The following is a 4,836-nucleotide window of genomic DNA, read 5'->3' as shown; positions in this document are numbered from 1 at the left end:
TGCCAGCGCCGAGGCCCCCAAGGGGAACCCCGCGCCCCTCGAGCCTCGCAGCGTCCCCCTGACCTCTGCCCTCCCCGCTTCCTTGTCTGCTGTCCAGAAGTCCTCCCCAGAGACCTCCAGTCCCGGAGGACCCCGTCCCAGCTTTCTCCTGCGCCCGGCCTGACCCTCCCGCAGGGGTCGGAGGGGGCTGCCCGGAGCCGAGGGGAGCAGGCGGTCCCCCGCGGCCGGAGCAATCCGAGCCCTTTAGAGAGGCTGTGGGCGGGGGGCACTGGACACACTCCTGTCAGGCGCTCTCTAACCCGGCGGACATCCCCGTCTCTCAGGGTCCCCGCAGACGCCTCCTGGGCTCCCACACACAATGCCCCTTCCGTGGGACACCGAGGCTCATCCCCCTGGCGGACCAGACCTGCTTCCACCACTGGCTCAGGCACACTCACTGCGCCGGAGCCACGAGGTCAACCAGGGAAAGGGCACCAGGCAGTGATGGCAGCAACTGTCACCCAGCTGCCCCAGAAGTCTCTCCCCCTCCCTCTCCCCTCGCAGAGCCCGCACTCCTGCCCAGTCACACTTGTGCACACCACCCTGCCACACCCGCTCGGCTGCTAGTGACACTTCACATTCCTCCCCACAATCCCACCTGCTTGTTCACACCGGGGCTCCTGCCCGATCCCTCAGAGCCCCTCCCAGGCCTTTTGGATAACAACACCCTTTGAAACTCACCCACACACTGACCCCTACTATTTCCTAACTTCTTCCCCTGCCTCGCTAAAGCCGGTGGCCCAGCTTCCCTGGCCTCAGCTCTCTCTGAGCACCCCCAGGGTCCTTTTGCAGCACCATCCAGAACCCTCTCACTCCAACGAAAGCCCAACTCCTGTGTCCACATGGACTTCACAAGGCAAGGCAGCTGGCCTGCCTGGCTGCTTCTTTCCCAGGCCTCAGTTTCTTGTCATTTAGGTGGAAGAGAAGGGCAGGGAGGGGGCTGTTGAGGAGGACAGCAGAGACAGAGCCCCACGTGGTTCTGCTGAGGAACTTGAGCATGCATGGTGCAACCCCTCACTACAGCCCCGTTACCTGATGGGTTGCTGGCAAAGCGAGGTCTCCTGACTTCTGGGGGCTCATGTGTACTCACTCACTAAGCCACCTCTCAGCAGCCTGGGGGACAGGAACCAAGGAGAGGATGGAGGGGAGGGCAGGCCAGGCAGCCCAGAGGACAGGAGAGTCCCGCTGTGTCTGTGGGCCTTTCCCTGGGAAGGCAGGTTGGGAAGCTCCCCCATGGACCCGTTCTTAGTCTCAATGCCTGGATCTCATACCACAGTGGGCACCACCCCTAACCTGCTTCATTCCCCCAATTCTCCTCAACAGACCCCTTCAAAGTCACCAGGATGCTTTCCTGATCTGGCCTGAGGGCAGGGCTTTTCCTTCTGGCTCCCACATTTAGCCCAACACTCTGGAGCTTTGCGATGCCTCCCTGGCTCCTATGCATTCCGCTGATAGCTCTTAGCCACCAGTTCCAGGAGCAGAGTCTCCTGGCTGACTTGTCCTACTCACCCTGCCCATCCTGGCACATCTGTACTGCCGAGCCCCACACCCTTAGTGAGTGGAGTGAGGTCAGCCTGGGGGATACAGGCTACGGACTGAGGGGCAGCTGGCCAAAGACATGCACACACAGGTGTGCCTGTCTGTGCAGCGTGTCAGGGTGGCCATGCGCTTGCAGTCCGAGGTGTGCCTGTGAGTGTTCATGAGGGGGGCCTCGGTTCCCAGAGCCCAGGGATCTGGATGGAATTAGGGGCCGGCCCAGGCGGGGGCCAGGATGGGGGGGTGAGGGGGGCTGCAGCAGGAAACGTGAGCTGCACTCATTAGCTCCTCACGTGCTCAGCCGGATTTATAAACACAGGGGAAGACGGGGATGTAAACAATCAGTGGGCAGCAGCCAGAGCCAGAGCTGGGGCGGGAGCTGGTCGGGTGCCAGGACTGGGAGATGGGGCCCAGGACACAGTCCTTAGTGGCCAGGTCCACCTGCACACCATGAACTTGGAGAGGAGGATCAATGAGGGCTCCAGGATGCCCACTGCACTCTCCCTCCTAGGGACACAGGCAAGCTGCAAGCTACTTACAACTAAACCACAGGTTGTCTCTGCCCCAGATGCTTTTGCTGCCTGAGATATGGGAACATTTTGCCCGGAGTGGAAGCTGTCATGACAGAGGGTAGAGCCCCATCCTGTCCCCTTTCTCCTTTCCTAGCCCCTTTTCCCTCTGGGTTTCTGAGTCTCCTTCCCTCTTTCTGGTTCTCTCTATGGGTCAGTCAGTTGGATCCTTCTGCTCTCTCCCTTGCACCCCCCCACCCACCCACATTGCAGTGACAGTTACCTCAGAACTGAAATATTCCTGGAAACACCGGCCTTGTCTGGTTAATTTCATGAGCCGTTTTTCTGCCCAGATGACTTAGCTCTTGTTTATCCAAAGGCTTCTCCCCCTCTCCCCCTGCTGTCCCTGTGTAGGGAGCCAGTGCTCCCCAGGGATGTCCCACAGGGCCCAGAAGAGGAGGGGGGAAACAAGTCCCATAGCTGGGTTCCTGACTGCCCCCCCCCCAAATGGGATAAGCAGAGCCCTGCCCCAGAACTCTTGTCTAGCAGGGCTGCCCAAAGCAGGGTGGGGTAAAGAGGCAAGCCCAGCTCCCAATTGCTGCTTCAGCCAGGACCCTCGGCATTGCCACTGACTGCCAGCCAGGCCAGACTCAATCTTGAAAGCTACCTCAAGGCTGGAAGGGCCACTGCCCATCTCAGCAGGTCTCTACCTCCAAAACTAACCCCACCTTGTACCAGTAGGATCTTGGGAGTGACTCAGTCAGACAGCCAGGCTAAGAGTAGCCCAAGGCTTCAAGCAGAGGAGAAGGGCCTGGAGTTGTCTTGGGATGTGAAGAACAGGGACTAGAAAGGAACTCAGAGTCAGCAAGAGCTCAGATAGAAAGAAAGAGTAAGGAAAGGAACATTCAGGAGGGAATGCACAGGCTGGAGATGGGGGAAGAGCAAAAAGGGAGCCTGTCTCCTCAGGGAGCAGTTATGTGCCTGACCCTCCTCTCTGTCCTAAAACACATGCCTGTGAGTGCGTGCGCGCGCGCACACACACACACACACACACACACACACACACACACACACATAAACACCAAGAGCCCTTCACCAAAAGGGCAGGTCCCTGAGACTAGCAGTACCCTTACTCCCATGCTCCATCAGTAAAGCCAGTCAGTCACACATCTGAAGGTCAAGACTGACCAGTTGGCGTGGCTCAGCGATTGTCAACCTCTGAACCAGGAAGTCATGATTCAATTCCCAGTTTGGGCACATGCCCGGGTTGCAGGCTTGATCCCCACTGTGGGGCATGCAGGTGGCAGCCGATTGATGATTCTTCCTCATTTCTCTCTCAACCCTTTCTCTCTGAAATCAGTATATATAAAGACTGACCAGTTGGGGACACTGCAGGAGTCCCCACCTGATCCTTACACTCTGTAAGAGACATTCTATACAATTTGAATCCTAAACCCTTCTAAGTTTTACCCTCTCTAAAACCCTGACCCAGTATTATGACTAACTGTAAACTTAACCTAGTCTTAACTCAAACCTCTCCTAACTCTAAGTACAGTCAAATTGTTAAACCCATATCCAACTTACTTTTATCAAAACAACATAAGTCATTGCAGAAAATGTGAAAGTATAGAATATAAATTAGAAGGAAAAAACCACTCATGGTCTCACATCTATCCAAGCTCAAAATCCACTAGCAACATTCTTAGTGACATGCCATGCATCACCCTATCTGAAAATCTGAATCAACACATTCACAAACCGTAGTCCCAGCCAACCCTCTGCCTGCCCAAACCTAACCACATCCCCCAGCTGGACTCAAACCTCAACCACACTCACTCAGCCAAATCCCAATAAATTAACCTGAAACTTTAAAAGCAACCCAGTCCTTAAAGCTAACCTAGCCCAATGCCAATTATAGCCTTACCTTATCCTAACCTTAATTGCTTTACCCAGTCCCAATGCCCACTGAATCCTGGCCAAGTGTTCTTGATCTTGGACCTCACCTAAAAGCTGGGAAAATCATGTTTCCCAACCACTTATGTCTGTTCTCACAGCACTGACCCCTGGCCTCTGGCATCCACAGATGTCCAGACTCTCCAGCGCCATCAGCTGACAGACACAATTCATTGAATACATCATTCTCTCTCTTCTTCTCCCTTCCTTCCACCCTCCCTGCCCCCCTCCACTGCAGGCTGATTGAAAGCCTCATGCAGCTTAACCTTTTCCCCATCTAAAACCCTATATATCAGTGGTTCTCAACCTGCCTAATGCCGAGACCCTTTAATACAGTTCCTCATGTTGTGGTGACCCCCAACCATAAAATTATTTTCATTGCTAATTCATAACTGTAATTTTGCTACTGTTATGAATCAATGTAAATATCTGATATGCAGGATGTATTTTCATCATTACAAATTGAACATAATTAAAGCAGGGTGATTAATCACAAGAACAATATGTAATTATATATGTGTTTTCTGATGGTCTTAGGCGACCCCTGTGAAAGGGTCGTTCGACCCCCAAAGGGGTCTCGACCCACAGGTTGAGAACCGCTGCTATATAAGAATGGAGCACACTTCCCTGAGAGTGAACGTTAACTCTCCATTAACCCCATCCTGCATTTCCACACCAAGGATCATATCCTAGAATGTCCCCACCACTGACCGCATGAGCCAGCCCTGTGTCCTTCCGCCTGACCCTGGTGGTCTGACCCTATACCTTGCCTCCTATAGCTTGACTGGGACTTGTTAGT

The 4,836-nt window shown here is 54.4% G+C and overlaps 1 long non-coding RNA gene across 3 annotated transcripts in view; it reads right to left on the bottom strand.

Moving 5' to 3' along the window:
- The window catches only part of LOC102250816, a 44,606-nt gene that overhangs the window by 10,045 nt on the left and 29,725 nt on the right, over positions 1-4,836 (bottom strand). The gene's annotated exons all lie outside the window — the stretch shown is intronic.

Source organism: Myotis brandtii, unplaced genomic scaffold (genome assembly GCF_000412655.1).
Source record: "Myotis brandtii unplaced genomic scaffold, ASM41265v1 scaffold187, whole genome shotgun sequence".
In the NCBI taxonomy this organism is placed as follows: Eukaryota; Metazoa; Chordata; class Mammalia; order Chiroptera; family Vespertilionidae; genus Myotis; species Myotis brandtii.
This window is presented reverse-complemented; position numbering and strand designations above follow the sequence as displayed.